A 22,364-nucleotide genomic window follows, 5' to 3' on the forward strand; every position below is an offset into this window, starting at 1 on the left:
AAGATCTGCATTATTTTCTGGAAATTTTTTGGCCATGAGGCCATAGGAGAGATTTTTTGTAGCTGAAGAATGAAGGTTGTTGGTGCAAATCTGATATTTGCATCACATTCAAAAGGTCCAAAAACCCCAAGATCGGATTTCGTTTCATCCAAATCGAACATTTGAGGCAAAATCTAGAGCTATTTGTTTTTTGGAGGCGCGACGACGATTCAAAAAAAATAACAGCAGCAACAATTTTCAAACAACGATATCTTCCTCATACAGACTCCTTTTTGCGAGCAGTTTTTTTTGTTTTGGGGTAGGATTTCATGATCTACACATTGGTGTAGGTGTTTTGAGATCTTTGTTTCTGAATTTTTTTGCAACTCCAAAATCTCAAATTTTGCCACTTCAAATGCTTGGTACGAGCTCATTTGGACTTAAAATCAGGTTCTGTTTTTTTTTTTTTAAGTACATTTTTTTTGTCTACTTTCCAGATCTACAATCACATTATAGGTTTTGTAGATAGAAATACTACTTTCAAAAATAGGCCCTAAATTGGCAAGTGGCTTTCAAGTGCCAACAATATCTTCTTTAGGGGGAGTTCTTTGATTTTTTTGAAGATTTCTTTGATTGATCCATCATGGAAGAGTTAGATTTGATCCAATTGACACCAGATAAATATAAGGAATGGAGTCAACTTATGGTCAGATATCTCTCTTAGCACAATGTACTGCCATATGTGCTAGATCTTAAGTATACTGTTGATCAAGTTGACCTCCTTATTCCTACTCTTTATCGCTATATGGAGTATAAAGTTTTAAAAAAGATGTTCAAAATTAAGTCATCTAATCCATATGTTTTATGGATGTATCTTTGGGAGCATTAAGGAGATCCAACTATTCCTCCATTCCCAGAAGATCTTCTTCCTCCAATTGTAGTTGACTCCTCTTTTGATGAGATCACACCTCCACCTCCTGTTGCTCCTACTGATCCAATTCTAGCCACAGATGCTTCAGATTTAGTGTAGCAGGATACTTTATGTCTTCCTACCCTACCTTCATGCAAAGACTTCCTTTTAGACATTGCACAGTTGTTCATGGAGTCTCACATTGAAGATGTGGGAGATATTCTTGATGACATTCATCTTCTTTTTGAGGTAGATACTTCATCCTTTTCTGCAGTGATAGATTCATGTACTTTAGCACTGCAGGGTACTCATGGTCTTCCAGGTGATGATTTCTCACCAGACATTTTAGTTCTATTCTTGGAGTCACACACAATAGATATGGGAGACTTTTATGATGATTTCTCGCTTCTCTTTGATGAGGAGTCTTCTATAGTTGTTGCGAGGGCCCACTCTGACCGTCAACTCCATGTTCTACATGATCACTCCTTGCGTAATTGTGGATTCTTCTTTACAACATCTGCAGGAGGTCTCTTCATCAGTTGAGAAGACTGTTGGTTTCTTGAGACAGGTTCTACCTCCTTCCTTATTTGATCTGCTCTTCTCTTCAGCAGTTTTGGAGGAAGCCATCATCAGTATCGACACAAGGACTTTTGAACAGGTTTTAGTGATACCAATCTTCATAGAGATTCCTTCTCCATCTTGGGGATGCATCTCACAGGTACCCTTGCTTTTGTTTCTTCCAAAGGGGAGGAACATCATACAGAGGTCATGGATTAGCTTCTACATTGGAGCATTCTTCACTGATCGACACACTACTTTTAAGGGGGGGGACTACCTCGTCTCCTTCTTCTCTTTTTTGGGGGAGGACTTTTTCCTCATAGGAGGTTTTTTCCTTCTCCATTCTTTCTTGTATATACATGGATGTATGTCATAATGGGGGGGTCATGCTTACTCCATCCATCCATGTATCCATATTTATCTCTCTTTTTGGGGGAGGGTTTTTCCCATGAGGTTTTCCCTCTTTTCCTGCTTTATGAGAGACTGTATTTTCATTATGTACATGGGTACTTAAGATGGCCTAGTAGCCGAGACCGATTATGCATCTTCATCCTAGTTTTCGTAAGCTTAAGGGCATTCCCCTAAGTTGCACTTAAGGGGGGGTGTTGGTGTAATAAGTATTTACTTATTACACTTACTTAAGTTTACTTAGGTTTATGCATTATTTAATTATTTTGCATTATTTTATTTGTGAGACACTTAGGAGTTTGCGCACCTTTTTGGGTTGTCATGTAGACAACATAGGAGTACGCAACTCTATTTAAGCACATGGTATCTACAACACTATTTTGCATGTCACACCCTTGTAGGCTTATCCTCTCATCACTGCACTTACTTCTGTGCTTAATGGAGGATAACTCATATTTGGTGGACATGTGCTTGGTTGTATGACATATCATGTAGCTTATTACAAGGCATTCTAGATGTATCTCAGAGGCCTTTATATACAAGCACTCCTAGTGTACCTTAACATTGCATGAATTATCACATTCTGAATAGAGCAATGTATTCGAACATACTTTGATTAATTGATCACATCTATTTTTGGTCTACAGTTGTGTTTGTGTTTGAGTTCTTAGTTCTTGGGTGAATCTTACCTTTAGGCAAATTCTTACATGGTATCAGAGTAACTTGGAGACTTTCTCATCACATAGCCATTTCGAGACCAAGCTTGCATCATCACCTTAATAGTCTAGATTCAAGCTGAGGTGATAAAGCAAGCATGGTCTCAAAATGGCTATGTGATGAGAAAGTCTCCAAGTTGCTCTGATACCATGTAAGAAATGCCTATGGTATCAGAGTAACTTGGAGACTTTCTCATCACATAGCCATTTCAAGACCACACTTTCTTCATCACCTCAGATTGAATTTGGAGTGCTGCAAAAATTGGGAGCGTCTAGAGCTAGATCTGACCTCGCCATTGCATCCAGAATGCTGAAGTGGTGAAAATCAGCTACAAAGCTGCCTACCCTAGGCCCAAGTCGATTATGAGTCAATTTTTTTTAGATCTACATTTTTTTCATCTGCGTCTTTGCTATTTTTTTTGGATTTGCATTATTTTCTGAATTTTTTTTGGCCATGGGGCCATAGGAGAGATTTTTTGCAGGTGAAGATTGAAGCTTGTTGGTGCAAATCTGATATTTGCATCACATTCAGAAGGTCCAAAAACCCTCAGATTGAATTTTGTTTCATCCAAATCGAACATCTGAGGCAAAATCTAGAGCCATTTTTTTTTTGGAGGCGCGGCGACGATTCAAAAAAAATAATAGTAGCATCAATTTTCAAATAGTGATATCTTCCTCATACGGACTCCTTTTTGCGAGCAATTCTTTTTGTTTTAAGGTAGGATTTCGTGATCTACACATTGGTGTAGGTGTTTTGAGATCTCTGTTTCTGAATTTTTCTGCAACTCCAAAATCTCAAAATTTGCCACTTCAAATGCTTGGTACAGGCTCATCTGGACTCCAAATCAGGTTTGATTTTTTTTTGAAAAAATAATTTTTTTGTCTACTTTCTAGATCTACAATCACATTATAGGTTTTGTAGACAGAAATACTACTTTCAGAAATAGGCTCTAAATTGGCAAGTGGCTTTCAAGTGCTAACAACATCTTCTTCAGGGGGAGTTCTTTGATTTTTTTGGAGATTTCTTTGATTGATCCATCATGGAAGAGTTAGATTTGATCTGATTGACACCAAATAAATATAAGGAATGGAGTCAACTTATGGTCAGATATCTCTCTTAGCACAATGTACTGCCATATGTGCTAGATCTTGAGTATACTGTTGATCAAGTTGACCTCCTTATTCCTACTCTTTATCGCTATATGGAGTATAAATTTTTAAAAAAGATGTTCAAAATTAAGTCATCTGATCCGTATGTTTTATGGATGTATCTTTGGGAGCATTATGGAGATCCAACTATTCCTCCATTCCCAGAAGATCTTCTTCCTCCAGTTGTAGCTGACTCCTCTTCTAATGAGATCACACCTCCACCTCCTATTGCTCCTACTGATCTAGTTCCAGCCACAAATGCTTCAGATTTAGTGTAGTAGGATACTTTATGTCTTCCTACCCTACCTTAATGTGAAGACTTCCTTTTAGACATTGCACAGTTGTTCATGGAGTCTCACATTGAAGATATGGGAGATATTCTTGATGACATTCATCTTCTTTTTGAGGTAGATACTTCATCCTTTGCTATAGTGACAGATTCATGTACTTTAGCACTGTAGGGTACTCATTGTCTTCCAGGTGATGATTTCTTGCCAGACATTTTAGTTCTATTCTTGGAGTCACACACAGTAGATATGGGAGACTTTTATGATGATTTCTCGCTTCTCTTTGCTGAGGAGTCTTCTATAGTTGTTGCGAGGGCCTCCTCTGACACTCAACTCCATGCTCTACATGATCAATCCTTCCAGATTGGTGTGATTGTGGATTCTTCTTTACAACATCTGTAGGAGGTCTCTTCATCAATTGAGAAGACTATTGGTTTCCTAAGATAGGTTCTACCTCCTTCCTTATTCGATCTGCTCTTCTCTTTAGCAGTTTTGGAGGAAGCCATCATCAGTATTGACATAGGGAATTTTGAACAGGTTTTAGAGATACCAGTCATCATAGAGATTCCTTCTCCATCTAGGGGACGCATCTCATAGGTACCCTTGCTCTTATTTCTTCCAAAGGGGAGGAACATTAGACAGAGGTCATGGATCGACTTCTACATCAGAGCATTCTTCACTGATTGGCACACTACTTTTTAGGGGGGGGGGGGGGGGGGAGACTACCTCATCTCCTTCTCTTTTTTTTGGGGGGGGGGGTGGAACTTTTTCCTCATAGGAGGTTTTGTCCTTCTCCATTCTTTCTTGTATATACATGGATGTATTTCATAATGGGGGGGTCTTGCTTACTCCATCCATCCATGCATCCATATTTATCTCTCTTTTTGGGGGAGGGCTTTTCCCATGAGGTTTTCCCTCTTTCCCCACTTTATGAGAGACTGCATTTTCATTATGTACATGGGTACCTAACATGGCCTAGTAGTCAGGACCCATTATGCATCATCATCCTAGTTTTCATAAGCTTAAGGGAATTCCCCTAAGTTGCACTTAAGGGGGGGTGTTGGTGTAAATAAGTATTTACTTATTACATTTACTTAAGTTTACTTGGGTTTATGCATTATTTAATTATTTTGCATTATTTTATTTGTGAGACACTTAGGAGTTTGCGCACCTTTTTGGGTTGTCATGTAGACAACATAAGAGTATGCAACTCTATTTAAGCACATGGTGTCTACGACACTATTTTGTATGTCACACCCTTGTCGGCTTATCCTCTCATCACCACACTTACTTTCGTGCTTAATGGAGGATAACCCATATCTGGTGGACATGTGCTTGGCTGATGACATATCATGTAGCTAATTACGAGGCATTCTACATGTATCTCAGAGGCCTTTATATATAGGCACTCCTAGTGTACTTTGACATTGCTTGAATTATCATAGTCTGAATAGAGCAATGCATTCGAACATACTCTGATTAATTGATCACATCCATTTTTGGTCTACAGTTGTGCTTGTGTTTGAGTTCTTAGTTCCTGGGTGAATCTTTCCTTTAGGCAAATTCTTACAGTGGTATTTTGTGGAAAGTTTGTTTTCATTAGGCCATACTTTATGGAGCATCCTCCAGGTGTTCATTTGGTTCCCAATTTTTTTCAACATGTATTTTCTTTGAGTTTGCAATGTCCTAATAGTTTTTTTTTTGGGGTATATTTATAACTTGCATAGAATGTGTTTAGGTGCATTTTCCATTAGTTTTATGAGTTGATTGTAAGGTAAGATTCATGTGATCTACCTTTGACTACCTTTAACTATTAATTTACCATGATGTCTATTAACAAATTTAAGATACCACTATAGAGGAAAATATGTCAATTTGAGAATTTAACTTAATCAAGAACTTAAGGACATCTATCCACATTTCACCTTGATTTCTTCATGCAATATTATGAATTTATCATAATACATCTATTTGCATTCATGATTAAATCCAAAGTTATAAGAGGGTGGATTATGATATGAAATAACTTTGATACTTACCTTCAAAGTGTAAATGGAAGTGAAACCAATCCAAATTTTTTACAAATCAATACCCTCGTTCATAAAAAAATTACTTTCCCTATTATAGAAGATGAAATCTACAATGTTAATTACACTTCCATAGATTATAATGGAGATAGAAACCTTTTCCCTAATAGAATAATACAAAGTTCAACAAGGAAGTGTGACCATGGAGAAATCTCCAAAAAGATTGAAGGAACACAACCATGGTTCCAATTTTTGGGATGCTCCATCACAAGGAACTATCCAAGCAATTTGAAATTATACAAAAACAACCATGGAGAGCTCACCTCCCATCCTAGGCCCCAAAAGGCCATCCATTGAGTTAGGAGAACCAATAACCAACTAGGTGACATTCAAAATCTAAACACAATGGCATAACACAACATACAATTCTCATCCAAAGTATGCACAATAGGTTTCATAATGAACCTATGTCTAGGGAGAAGGTGGATTTTTCTAGGTAGGAGATGTCAATGAAGAACATAATCATATGCCTCTTCCAAGGCTACCAAATCACATAAACTTCCATTTCTTTCTCTCCTTATTTTTCCAAAAAAACTTAGTTTTGCAATGACAAGAAAGGCCCCATAACACCTTGCTTCCTCCCTCTTTTGATAACTTTGCACTAACCTGGAGTCCAACTAAGCTCTTTTCCCATACATGGACACTTTTGCCATATCCAGGGGTGAGTAATGCCAACACACCCTTCATAGTTTCCCAACAAAACAAAGAGAAAAAAACACATGACATGAAGCAAATAAAAAACCCCAAAATAACCATCCCTCACATGATACAAAATACAAACATGCTACTATATGCAAGAACTTAACCCATACAAGCAATGAACAAATGAGCATAACCATGGCAACAGAGAACCTATATTCACAAAGGTTACGACAAGGATGAGTTTTGATATGAGCTAAATCCTCTTCCTCCTCCAATTCCAAAATTTGACTTCTCTAAATATAGAGAATGGATGAATAACCTTCAACTCTTCCAAGGGACTCTAAATAGCCTCTAAAATTATCTACCCAAAATAGCAATAACTCCAATCTTGACTTTAAGCCTCATATGGTCTACAATAATACAAAGTTCAATAAGGAAGTGTGACCATGGAGAAATCTCCAACAAGACTGAAGGAACACTACCAAAGCTCCAATTTTTAGGATATTCCATCACAAGGAACTATCCAAGCAATTTACAATTATACAAAAACAACCATGGAGAGCTCACCTCCCATCCTAGGCCTCGAAAGGCCATCCATCGAGTTACCAATAACTGACTAGGTGACATTTAGAATCCAAACACAATGGCATAACACAACATACAATTCTCATCCAAGGTATGCACAATAGGTTTCATAATGAACCTATGACTAGGGAGAAGGTGGATTTTTCCAGGTAGGAGACGTCAATGAAGAACATAAATCATTTGCCTCTTCCAAGGCTACCAAATCACATAAAATTCTATTTCTTTCTCTCCTTATTTCTCCAAAAAAAACCCAATTTTGCAATGACAAGCAAGGCCCCATAACACCTTGCTTCCTCCCTCTTCTCATAACTTTACAGTGACCTGGAGTCTGACTAAGCCCTTCTCCTATACATGGCCACTTCTGCCATATCTGAGGGTGAGTAATGCCAACATACCCTTCATAGTTTTCCCAACAAAACAAAGAGAAAAGAACACATGAAATGAAACAAATAAAAAACCCCACAATACCCATCCATCACATGATACAGAACACAAACATACTAGAATATGCAAGAACTTAACACATACAAGCAATGAACAAATGAACACAACCGTAGCAATGGAGAACCTACATTCACAAAGGTTATGACAATGATGAGTTTTGAGATGAGCTAAATCCTCTTCTTCTTCTAATTCCAAACTCGACTTCTCTAAATGTAGAGAATGGGTGAACAATCTTCAACTCTTCCAAGGGACTCTAAATAACCTCTAAACTTACCTACCCAAAATAACAATAACTCCAATGTTAACTTTAAGCCTCATATGGTCTTCCCACTTGTCCCCATCATAAGGACAACCTTTTAGAAAGAGTGAAAACTTGGGTAACTTCATAGATATGATCCATTTTCGCAACAAAGGGAACTTGGGATATTTTGGGGGTCATAAATATTGCTAGGAAGTTCCAGAAGGCTGGAAAAGGTTCATAACCCATACACATACCACTTGGGCACTTGAATTACATTAAATTTAGCTTCTAAGGCCAATTTATAACCTTTACAAGTGGCTTGAAATATATGATCTCCAAAAATCCTAAGGATGTAACCTTTCCACTAAACCCTAGTTAAGTGAAACTAATTTAGGTTACTAACTAAATCAGTCTTAGTTAACGGGTTGTTTTACTAACCCTAATTGACATGTTGCTAAACATGCATAAAATGAGTGTCAAGTGACACCATAAGATTTACTTTTACATAACATTCGACATGTTACAAAATACATAATGATACACATACATTTAGATTATGATACAAATTAAATACTTGACAATGAGGTTTGAATCACTTTATTGGATCCAACCTTAGTTTTATAGTTTTCACATAGGGTCAATTACCAATTCTTTGATTAATTCCATGGTTAATTATCTTGCACACTCATTGCAAATATCAGTAGTTTGATAACATCACATTCATATATTTAAATCAAATTTGCATAATCACATTGATCAAAACATTAAAACTTTTCTTTAAATAACCTTTCTCATTTCTACACGCATATTTAATCATCACTAATCTCATAATTGAATCATCATAAAAAATTCATCAGTTCAAATTAAAATAATGAAATAATCATCTTAATGCATATGTATACCCATCCTAATAATCAAGGTACCATAATTAACATCATCATCATAAGATGAAACACCTCATATCATCATTAGTACAAATCAATGTTTGATAGTCGAACAATGTAGCAAGTCTTGAATCATGAAGTATCAAAACATGAATGCATCAACTGATTTGCATTTCCATTAGGAAACCTAAATCATAAAACATTAATTCATATCCATCATCATAATCATTATACATAAGATAACCATAATTTATCATGATGTCCTCTACATGGTTTCTAGCAAGGACAACAAAATTTCCCAATACTATTGCCTTGTCGTGCTCATATATCCATTCAAATCTCCTATAAATAATTTAATAGGAAAATTCATATTTAAATAAATACACACGAGTAGAGGTCTTATAGATATAAAATAAAATGATATGATAAAATTGTGTTTTCATTTACCTTTAAATCCTCATAGTAACATTGAATATTAAACCCTATTATTCTCAAAACACTTATAACATTGAATATTAAACCCTACTATTTATTCTCAAACACTTACAATGAATAAAAAAGTGTAATGACAATGGTAAACTTAAATAAATAAATGATACCAATAAGAACTTTGCTCCTATCGTTATAGGCCAATCATTTTCTCTTCCTTAACAAAATATGATTTCCATAAAGTATAATACATTATCAAATCTTATCTTGAGAGACCAAAATGATTGGACTCACTTCCTCACAACATCTAGAAGTAGCTTATAGTTTGTGGATGACTACTTCACTTGTCTTCCCGCAGCCTTCACCGCGCCACTCAATTTCTTCATTCCTTCTGGGCCCATTTGGTTGTTGGAATAGGACTAGAATTAGAAGATAAAATTAGAATACATTTTATATTCTATGTTTGGTATGCTCAATCGGAATTGGGAATAGGAAGACATATTCCAATTTTGCCCCTAAAATGAGCATATGTCTATGCCAAAAAATATTTGTTATTAGAATATGTCTTCCTATTCCCAATCTCATTTATTCACATTACATAATTTTTTCACATCCATTGTTCGCGTGTGCACAAATAAGGATAATCCTGTGGTTTCATATTTTCTTGCAATTTTGGGTTGGAAGTTTTCAAGGCCAAGTTTGCATCAGCAATACATTTTGCATAGGTAAAATTTTATTCATTCTTCACATTTAGAGGAAGTCGCCATTAAGGTTATTATGGAAAACACTTCGTAGAGTGGCTGCCATTGTGATCTCTTTTCATGCTTTTTTATACAGGTTCATGTGGCAATATCGCACTTGGGATTCGTATGTGCTGAGTTTCTACAGGTTTTCTTGTGCTTTGCCCATAGCCTCGTGCTTACTTGTGGCCTCATGACAATACCCAATGGTTCGAGATATTACCTGCGACCTTTGTTTGGAAGGTGTGTATTTATGTAACTCAACACGCAAGCAGAAATATTGTGTATTCCTTGATTGTTTTCTACGAAGGTTTCAAAATTTGAAGGTAGGTTAAAGAAAAACCCTATAATCCAGATCCAAGTTCCTATCAATGAGATGGTAATGTGACCATGTTGTGCTTGCTACCTAAGCCACTCTACACAAAGAAATCACCAATTTTGATAACACAAAAAACTAAAATACGAGATAACACAACACTTTCCCTTGGTGGGTCTTTCCATTCTCTTTTTTCACTAATTTTTGGTCCATCAGGTGTTTCAATTTAATGCTCCATTGATGCATGGTCTCTGCCGTGCATGGATGCACTTCATCACTATGTGGATGTGTGTGTAGATCTTGGTCGTACTCTCCATGTTGGCTATAGTCATCCAATTCATTGTTGCAATCCGAGATAGATATCTTAGGTGAGGAATGGTTAATAGGAGACGATCCTAGGGTTAGAGTCATGAACCCTCAAACCATCATGAGAAATGGTGAGATCAATTCGCTATGTTAAGGCATGCTTTCCCATGAGTAATTTCTAATTTGACTATTTGAACATAGTGTTATCATCTCTATTTTGTAATATGTCATCAAAAGTACATTGCACATAGCTAGTAGGGAATTCTATAAACCAGATCTGAAACATTGAGGATAAAATTTTTCACACAATCAAACCCATAAACCATCTATTCATTAATATGGATTGTGGAATCCTAATAGATAAAAAAGATACACATTTTTAAAGAAATTTTCATCTTATCTTTTTGTGATATCTCTTTACACAACCTATCAAAGGCATTGTTCATCTTGTCTTATTTGTAAGAGTTTGTTACAAAACCTATTAAAGGCAATGTTGGCTTGAGTGATCTAAGTAAAATTGTCAACATATTGTTAAAGGGAGGAGGTAGGCCATTAAGAGTGATTACAATCATATTATTTTCTTTTATCTTACTATTGGTGGTAGCCAACAAATATTTGACCTAATTTATATTACTTATTGTAGGTGCTTTTGAAGCAAATCTATCTCTTTCACTATGAGAGAATATTGTTTGCTTCAAATAGACAGGCATCCCTTAATCTGAACTTTGGTGTTTTTTTCTTTCAATGCACTGTAGACTTCTAATGCAACCTTTCTCTTTGAAACTAGGGCAATTTTTCATCTATCCTAAGAGTCTCCATAGCATTTGGACATCTGTATACAAAATTTTTTCTGATTGCTATATTTAATAGAATTTGACTTTCTGTTCCATCCCAAAACTCAGTACTTCCTTTTTCCTAGCTTCAATACCATCTCTGAATCCAAATTAATGTTGCCAACCTAAACAGATTGCCCTATCTTTGGATTCTAAGCATAACACTTAGAATTGCATGTTAATAGAAAAACTTCACCATATGGATGCAGGCTACTTCTTTGCCATGGACAGATTGTTTCCTTCTTGTGTGAATCCAAGTGCCTACTGGTGCTATTTATTTGGGCATAATTACAAGATGTTGAAAAATGTTCTAAAGTGTTATGTCCTTCACTAATCACCTCACATCCTCCACACAGCCATACTTGGCTCCAAATACTGCTAATTTGTAATTCAAAACACCCTCTGCATAGGATATTTCAGCACACCATATACCCATGATGATTTTTTTTCCTTGCTCCACATTAGGTAAAATATGATATGATTTGGGGAGTTGGGGAATTTTCTTTTTCATGAACACCCTCCTTAGACATTATGTCACAAGACCATACATTGGGAAGCCTTATGTTGACCAGATCAATGAGCTCATTTCCATATAATGAGAAGTCAATTTTTACCTTCCATGCTCTATCTTGAAGATTCTCTTTTGAACCTGCTTACAAGCTAAGCCAACAGTTTTTCATACAACTAATTTTTTATCAATGTTCTTCACGACACAATCCACACTTCATTTTCTTTTTAGTGTTAAGAATTGCATTTTCCTGGAAACTGCACTTATCACTGTTCATTTTTAGGATGACTCTGTACTGTCTTGGAATTTTCCTATCTCGTTCCAACAAATTTATGCAACATTTTATTTGTGAATATTTGTGAATATTTGGGAACATGGATTAAATTTATTTATGTTTGTGGCTTTTACAGGGTTTGAATTTGCCAAGTGCGTGAGAGAGCTGGAATAGAGCTGGGAGATTTGTTTATGTTGGTTTCTTCTCCTACCAGAAATACTGTATGCTTCCTATAAAAACCCTACTGCCAGAGATTTTTTTTAAAGAATTAACCATGATGTATGTGTGAGATTTGTGACAACTGATAATCCATAGCAATAGAAGAGAATTATTTTTGATTGCTCATAACAGTCAATAAAAAATCTGCACTACCTTTTAATCACTAATTAAAACCAATAAAAAATTCTGCATTTGACTCATTTTATGTGGTATATGTTCTGGAGATATTTGTGTCCATCTCATATATTGATAGTGCTTATTGGTTACAATATTTATTCTTATTTGTTATAACATCAAACTAAAGTGTAGTAAATGAAAAATGTTGTGTGATAATGTAGTTGTTTCTAAGTTTGACGATTGTGTTACTCCCCTATTGATAAATAAGTAAGTCCCAACTTGTAGAACTTCAGTCAAGCATTGCACTACAGATGAAAGATTGACAATGGTGTCTACAAGTTTACTTATATGTACTGCAGATTTGAAACTCCAACTCTATCCATTTTATTCTCTTTATTTACATTGTGCTATGGACAATATGGAACACAACTTAGTGTACAAAATTAAGTTCCATAACCTCTTTACCAGCATTACGAATACAGGTCACAATAAATATACCCTCTGTTTGGCAAAATGACATGCACAATTATAGTTAAGCCACTCTAGTTTTATTTAAATCATCTAAAAGACATGCTTTTATGGCATGTTGATTTTTAGTACATTGGTCTATTTAGGATATTCAAATCTATAAACATTCATTTGGAATACACCATTGGTTGTAAACGAATAATTCTAGGGCAAAGTGGATGTGATTTTGACTCTCGAGTATAGTTGTATAGTCACATTGTGTGAATAAATGTTTTCTAGTAGATTAACTCCATAGTGTGGTTGCAGGTCATTTGATGGATGAAATTGATGATATTGATGATATACAAGTTCAAGGAGCCATTGTCAAGAAGGTCAAGGTAATGGGCATGCTTGTTGTTTTGCTTTCCACCCTTGCAACATTCATTGTAGCATCTTCTAAAGAAGCTAGAATACATAAGCATAAGCGAAGAAGAGCTGCATATCCTTTTTATAAGCATATTATCTAATCCAGTAACACAGATTGCCATGATCAAATACGCATGAGTCGAGCAACCTTCTTTCGCTTGGTCGAAATTCTAAGGTAATAGGGGAACATTTAGGATACGGTAAACATTACATTACAAGAACAACTTGTAATGTTCTTGCATACACTTGGCCACAATCTAAGGAATTGTTAGATTGGCCATAACTTCGGTCACTCCGGAGAGATAGTGAGTCGACACTTCCACAAAGTATTGAACGCTATCTTAGCACTTCATAAATATTATCTTTTACCCCCTACTCCAAGAACTCCTCCTGAAATTGCTGGGAAGGACCATTTCGATCCTTTCTTCAAGGTAAATATCATATTGTGAAGTATTTTGTTGGTAGAGATTTAAGTATATTAATATGTATTTGATAAAAATATTCTTATTATAGGATTGTATTGGTGCACTTGATGGAATGCATATACCAGTTATTGTTGATGTGGACATTCAAGAAAAATATCATGATAGAAAGGGCAACTTGTCACAAAATGTATTGGGTGTTTGTTCATTTGACTATAAATTTAGTACGTTCTTGCTGGTTGGGAAGGGTCTATTGCAAATAGTCGGATGCTTGCTTCGGCTCTCTCTAGAGCAAATCCACTTGTGGTTCCCCTTGGTATATTATGAGATATTTAAGATTATTCTATTATGATTATATTAAATCAATACTTTTATGCTTGTTTTTGACTTTAACTTAATTTCTATTTTGCATAGGAAAATTCTATTTAGTTGATGCCGCATACCCAAATGCGCCAGGGTTTCTTGCTCCTTATCATTGTACGCGTTACCATCTTAAAGAGTTTTGTAGAGAAAACCCAATCAGCACTCCCCAAGAGCTATTTAATCACTGACACTCCTCTCTTTGGAATGTGATAGAGCACACATTTGGTATTTTGAAGCAACACTTTCCTATTCTGAAGCATGCCTCATCCTATAGTATCGTCACCCAAACAAAGATTGTTTTAGCATGTGGCATACTACACAATTTCATTACAGTGGAGGATGGTGTTCCATTGGAAGTGGAATTTGAAGAAGATGATTTGAGTGCTTTGATAAATGTGTCAATTCTTGAAACTTATGGGATGAATCAACGAGATAGAGATGACTGGGGGAATTTTTGAGATGAAATAGCCTGAAGGATGTGGGAAGACTACAACTCTTGCACTTAGTTGTACCACAAAACATGAACACTATTTTGCACTTTGTATTAAACATTTATGAGCTTTTGTTGTGGTATTGTTACATGTAATAGTCCTATTGTTATTTATAGTTCTATCACTCTTAGCACTTTAGGTGAATGTCAAGTATTTTTGTGTATTGATTTGTATTGTTGCGTAATAGATTTAGGAACAATCTATTATTGAGGTCTATATGAATACAGTAAAGAGTTGGTATATTGATAGTCTTCACGCTAAATATTTTATTTCTTGTTATTGTAGATGAATGGTTAGAAGAACCCTCCTACATCAATGCTTAGAAGTCCTTATGTTTAACTAGATGGACAAATAATGTATATCAAAATGTTGATGATAAAAAGTTGGAGAAAAAATATATATCAAAATGTTGACGACATGATAAATATGACTCTAATATGTATACCTTTGTTTCTACCTCAGAGTACAAATCAGACTTCACACACTGCCTACCTGTTTTTCATAGCATTACATCAAATGATGTCAAAACTATTAGAAGTAGAATCATATGTATATGTATGCATGTATAGGAAATGAGATCTATCATTGAAGTCCACAAGATCAACAAGTATAAAAGCTAAATAAAAATTTCATTTTGTTAGTGGAGACTAGATTTACTTGCAAAACTTGATGGATTAAGAAACCATAAAATAGCTGAAAATGGTCAATCCAATCACTGCAACCCCAACTCCAAACACCATTGCCCTAGAAAGGAAAAACCTTTTTTCACCATCCAAACTCCTAACTACTTTTCATCTTCAACCCCACAAGAAAGCATATATTCTTTTCAGCATTTTCCTTTCATGGGAGTGTCCATCCATTACCCATTTGAATATGGCAGAGTTGTCAAGAGTCTGAAAGACATTACATACATTTCTTTGAGCAATGTGAGAGTGATTGTGAGTGATATGAAAAATGGGTGCCCAAATTTGTTTCCCCCCTAACCACACTCTTGGTTAAGTGGATCTTGTACCTCCCTTTGGGTCTTAAACTAGGATTCTCCATCCGCAAGATCCTTGAACATGTCAATAAATGCTATAAATGTGCAACTTATACATGTGAAAACCTTACCAGGAAAATTTATATGCACTGCATGAATGCATACATAAATATGTATCAGCTGAATAATTGATCATTCACTACTAAGTATATACCAGCAAAATGCATAGCTACCAACAAAATCTAAATTTAGAATACAATTTTAGTTGTTAAGTTATGAGTGTACTACTGTTCAAATCATGATCAATTTCTAGATTTTGTAAGCTTAAGAATGATGCATTTAGAATGCATACATTATTTGTTATGAATAAGTAGCTCTTAAAATGGGATGGAAAGGATGGAAACTATGTTGAAGAAGAATGTGGGCATCTATAATTAGAAGTTTAAAAATGAGGATTCCATCTGTTGTAATTCTAAATCATTAATAGAGCATTTCTGATATTGATCCTTCTTTTGTGTGATTTATAAATATAATTTTTTGAAGAACTCATATTTGAGTTTTTTTTGGTTATTGTCCTTAACAGGTACACAATATTAATTTGTAAACATCTATCATCAATTTTTACAAGAATTTTTTGCATGTTCTATTTATTGTCATAGCAGTAGTAGTACTAAATATACTACTATGTACTGATTTAGTAGTAGCAGTCTTATGTACTATTGGTTAAAAATTGGTACATGTATTATTTATTGTATGTTTGTTTACTAGATGACTAAAATACTAGTAGCAATAGCACATATGTTGGTTTACTATGTGACAAAAAAAAAAAGTTTTTACCATCACATGCTCATATTAATTTATTGTGTAGGTGAAGATGACATTTTTGATAGTTGCTTGGACATTTTGCAATGACCACTTGATTTCTGAAAATGTCATTCACCAATCTTTTGAGAAGCATTGATAATGATGTTCATGTGACTGCTGTTGTTGCATTCTCTAAATAGGCCAAAGTTGGTTGGACACAAGAGATGGAGCAGAAACTACTAGATATACTCCTTGAGCAAGTTGTGTGAGGAAGAAAAGGTGAAGGGGGCTTTCAAAAAGAAGCTTGGACCGTCATTGAAAGGAGGTTTAATGAGGATATGAAGATGAATCTAGGAAGAGATAACTTCAAGAATAAGCTAAAAACATGGAAACAAGGTTATCGAATGATGAAAGACTTGAGAAATATGAGTGGTTTTGCATGGAACGAGAGTTCTCAATGCGTTGACACTGACGATAGTGTATGGGAGGAGTTGTTGAAGGTAACATACTTTACAAATTCATATTGTAAGTAAAATATTTTTTAATCAATTGTAAGGACATACAAATATCTAATTCCTTATTTTTGCCTCATGTAGAGAAAGGATTTTAAAAATGCTAGAGTATACAAGATGCAACCATTCCTTTATTTCAATGAATTAGCAGTCATTTTTGGAACTGACATGGCTGATGGATCTATAGCTGGAATAGCTCAAGAGACTCAAGATGGGCACCTTTTCGGTGACTCAATTGGTCTTGAAGATGTTGGGGTCTTCAATATGCCCATGGATGACCCTCCAAAATTTGATGAAGAGTTCCTTCATCCAAATGATTCTAGTGCATCCGTTAGAGGCCAAAATCCTTCAACACCATCATCATCATCAAGGCGGCAAAAGAAGAGGAAGACAAGCATGGCTTCTTCTTTAGATGTCATATGCGAAAGTATACAAGAAATACGTACAGGCATGAGATAAGATCACCTTGTCAAAGTTGACAAAGCTGAAACTAAGGAAGATATATCAACTGCATTTGTAGCCCTTAAAGCCATACTCGAACTTAGTCGAGAGAGTTTAATTGTGGCATATGACACATTTAATTTTGAACCTACAAAAGCATGGGGGTTCTTATAGATGAGTGAAGAAGAGAAGGAAGAGTATGTTAAGTTTAAGTTTGGAGGATTTGCGTGATATCCCAACACTTCACTTTAAGAAGGTTCTCTTTATTGTAATAACAATAACATGTACACAGTGCTTCATATTTGATATGGGAGCTCCTATTTTTTGAGACTATGATATTACAATATTTTTGAAGCGATATAAACAAACCATATTTTATAGCACTTGTGTTGCTTCTTGGTTCCTTTTGTTATTCACTTTACCGTAGTATAGTGTAGAAGCTTTAACAGTTATGATTAGATACCCTTAACTGCTGTTCCTCTCATTATGATTGTACAATGTTTATGGTTTTCTCTTGTCTTGCAATATCATTATTGACAACCTACATCATTGTATCTTACTAGCATCTCATTCCCATGGTGAAGTTGAAAGACAACCTGTATCATTGTGGACAAAATGTAATGAATTGCCTTTTAATATTTATAAGCCTTTAATAGTTTTGTAGTTCACCTTAGAAACCATTGTAGTCTTTGATGTATGGTGTATGTATGTATGTCATTGTACATAACAAACTATTGCAATTATTTTACTTGAAGATCTCTATGCATACTCAGTTTTCAATCATTTGATATTGGAACATCCATAAACTTGGTCATCCAATCATTTGGATGTTTAACAATCTTCGTTTGGAATATGCTCTCCTTTATTCAAATCAAGGTAAACTTTAAGAAAAATGCCTCCAAAAAAAGATATAAAATATTGGCGAATCTTTCATTATTTTGAAAAAAAAAAATATTTCTATTGGCGAATCTCTCAATTTTTTATTCTAAATATGATTAATATTGGCAATTATTTTTGAATCATAATTTTTTTTGTATAAAATATTGACGAATCTCAATAATAATAGGAAGTTCATTAATCGCCATGGAATATTAAAAAACAAAATTGAATATTTTTTTACTTCATGGAATATTATGTGAATTTCTACATATACTTTAAATCAATGGTGAAAAATACATATTGGTGATATATCCCTAAAGTAACTAATAATAATGATAATTATTGGTCAGTTCAATTTAATTTCTGCACTAATATATTATATTTAGGTAACTCAAATCTATGCATGTAACGAATATTATGGCAAATATTTGAGTTTAAATTTTTTAACAAAATAAATTATTGAGCGATTTTAAATATTCTAGAACTGAATTTTATAAAACTATGGCGATTTAGGTTGTATCAAATCTTAAATTATTAGCCAAATTACTAGCATAAAAATTCTAAAATTAGCCAAATTACGAATATTAGCCACTAAATTATACCCTAATTCAAATTACCATACGTGTCATCAGTTTCCATTCCAAACAATTAAATTTTTTGGTCTGAAATATACAAGATTTGGTTTGTATTGTTGTTTTTAGCAACCGTAATTATGGCTTTATCTTATTACATTTCATAAATACTGTATGTATTCATATCATTTTATTTCAAAAAATTTGTACGTATTCATGTTATTTCATTTCAGAAATATTATATAGAATATCTTCTTGTAGGTATCACTAATGTTTCAAACTTCATTGAACTAGTAGTGTGTGCTAAATGCTTCATTAGCATTTCAAATTTCATTGAACTATTATAAACTTCATTGAGCTGTTATAAAAATCATGCAACTGTTGTTTCAGCCATGTAGTGGACTAGAGTCTTTATTTTGAAATGTATTGCATGCTATTGATTTGGATATATTATTTTTTAAGCTGATAGTATTCATCATATTCGTTGATTACTTTTATAGGATCAATGGCTTTGTTTGATGCGCCAATGTGTGACTATGGTGTTGGCCCCGCACTAATGAAGACCTCACGCACAGATAATAATCTTGGGTGTAAATTTTATTGTTGTCCAAATGGACAAAAGGTTCTTATTAATTTTATACAATGTTTATTTTTTATGTAATAAATTATTGTGTCACTCAATGCACTTTTGGAATGTAGGGGGACAATGACTATAAATTCTTCCAATGGATTGATGTTGGACCAGCTACATCATCTTCATCTAAATATATAGAAGATAAAAGGAATGATTGCAAGTTGTGCAACATTTGAGAGGCTTGAGAGACTGTTGTGAGGGAGATGGCTTCGATGGCAAAAAATAATATCATATTTCAATGATGTGTTATTTGTGTTTCAATTGGTATAATTGCACTACTAGTTAATTTGGGACCAAATGAAATTTTTTGGTTAAAAGACAAATATTGGATATCTAAAATTTATGACTTTGTATAGTGGTGGACAAATTTTACCAATGACAACTACTTTTTTGTTTTGATCTTAAAATATTATTGTGGAGACTACTTTTTGTGTGTTTTCGTACATAAAAATGAACATATTTTACTTTGTTGTTTTGATCTTAAAATATTATCGTGCCTTTGATCTCATGTATATATTGTGTATAACATTTTTTATTATTATATCTATTTCTGAAAAAAAAAAAATTCTCATTAACTTGAATGAATAAAATAAAATTGAAAATAAATTAATTTTTTTACCATTATTGAAAAATTAATCAAAAATAATAATTATAACAAATAAAATTAAGGGAAATATTTTTCAAAATTTAAAATGTAACCTTATTCCTATTCCATTTTTGTACAACTGAACAATAGATTAACATATTCCCAATCGAATTCCAGGTGAACCAAATAGGATTAGAATTGCCTTTTTCTATTCCCATTCTCCATTTCCATTCCCATTCCATCTTTCTATTCTAATTTCAATTCTTATGCCAGCAACCAAACGACCCTCTCTGATTTCCTTGCCCTCTTCTATACCTATTCATCTATCGATTACTTTGCTAATATTGTCTTTCTCTATTAACCCATCATTATTGGCTTCGATTCCCAACCCCACCCTCCAGACATGCACAACATATGCATTGTGGAGAAACTGGTCAGCGAAATAAGGCCAGCACAGCATCGGAACTCCCATTGTGATGCTGTCAACTGTGGAATTCCATCCACAGTGGCTCACAAAACAAGCTATCGAAGGATGAGACAACACCCTTAACTGCGGTGCCCAAGAAACTATAAAACCTCTGTCTTGAATCCTTTCCAAAAACCCTGATGGCAAAATGGAACTGACTCCATTCATTGCATCGGAGCGACGCACAACCCATAGAAATGGTCTCTAGGTTGCCTCCAAACCCAAAGCAAATTCTTCCAATTGTCGGTTATTCCAAGTAGCTACACTCCCAAAAGCCACATATATCACTGATTGCTTCTGTTGTTTCTCTAACCATTCCAGACATTTCAGGTCATCTTCCCAAAATCTTGTGGTCACCGCCATGGTCGATAATCTTTCTCCCCTCTTCCAAAAATTGGGGAGAAATATTCAAGGGACCAATCGGATACACACCTAGTTCGACCTTGGACAAATCATCGGCTACACCAGGTTCTAGCTCGTAGAAAGTGTTGAACAGGATCCATTCGATCTTAGCCACTTCTTTTCCCACGCGAATCCCGTGTCAAAACAAGTATTCACCTCCGTACAACCATGGCAGATGAGAAGATTTTAGCGGCGGCATAGAGGGAAGATATTGTTGTATTTTGTCCTCCTTTGGAATACCTTGCACAATAGCAGTTACAAATCATCTCAGACCAAACTAGAAGATTATATTATTAGCTTAAAGGAAAAATCCCATAATTTATCTTACCATCGGAAGGAAGAAGGCCAAGGTAGATGAGCTTGGAACTGAAGTAGCAGAGGGCGAAAGTGGAAAGAAGAGATGTATGCAAAGCAGCAAGCGAGATATGATGGAGTTCGGCCACTGTCTGCAGGTCAATGCACGTGACGACATCTGCTATCATGCAAGTGATTTTTTGGTCTTTATCTTTGTCGTTTATTTCTCAAATAACTTTGTCAATAACAGAAGGCCCAAGAGTCTTTTGAAGATCCTCAAAAAACATTGAAGCGCCATGGTTTTTGTTCTCCCCATGGCGAACCTCTATTGGCATTCCTCCAGGAACAGAAATCATTCTGATCCTTTCGCCATTGTGATGCTAGTCTTTTTCCTTGTTTGCTTTGATAATTCTTTGATGACTCTCTTCGGTATTAAGGACAGTAATGGAGAATCCATCAGAGACGAGCTTCAAGGCGAGGTGCATCATGGGATTTATGTGACCCTATGCGGGAAGAGGAATGAGGAGGGCACGAGGCATCTAATTAGCTTTGCAATTACTGGAACTCATCTTTCCCATTCGACCAGATGTTCTGACCAAATATTACCATACAACTCCAACTAAAAAACGTTAAAATTTTGGAGATCAAGATGATATTTTTATATAGTGCTAATCGTTCAAAGGTAGAACATTTAATAGTAATTTTAGACATCTATCGGTCAGTCAATGACAATTTTAAAGGAGGTGGCTATCCTTTGTACAAGATGTACCGTTGACTAAATTTCAAAAATTGAAAACACACTGATTCTTTTTAAATTTTCAACATTTGACCTTCATGATCTACATATTTTGTAATTGAAAACGACAAAAATATTGAAAAAAAATCACTATGGTTTCGTGAATCTGAACAAAAAACATGTTTGACTTTATTTTGTCTTTGGTGCATTTTGTCTGGAGATTAGCTAGTGCCAATTTTAAATCGGTTCATTAATCATTGACAAAAGCTAGTTTTCTT

General features: G+C 34.8%; 1 pseudogene; it reads right to left on the reverse strand.

The window, feature by feature from the left end:
• Positions 1-20,507: 20,507 nt before the first annotated feature.
• On the reverse strand, positions 20,508-21,889 carry LOC149534125 (linamarin synthase 1-like; annotated as a pseudogene).
• Positions 21,890-22,364: the final 475 nt, after the last annotated feature.

This window comes from Cupressus sempervirens, chromosome 10 (assembly GCF_028749045.1).
Source record: "Cupressus sempervirens isolate cs-2001-9-10 chromosome 10, ASM2874904v1, whole genome shotgun sequence".
In the NCBI taxonomy this organism is placed as follows: domain Eukaryota; kingdom Viridiplantae; phylum Streptophyta; class Pinopsida; order Cupressales; family Cupressaceae; genus Cupressus; species Cupressus sempervirens.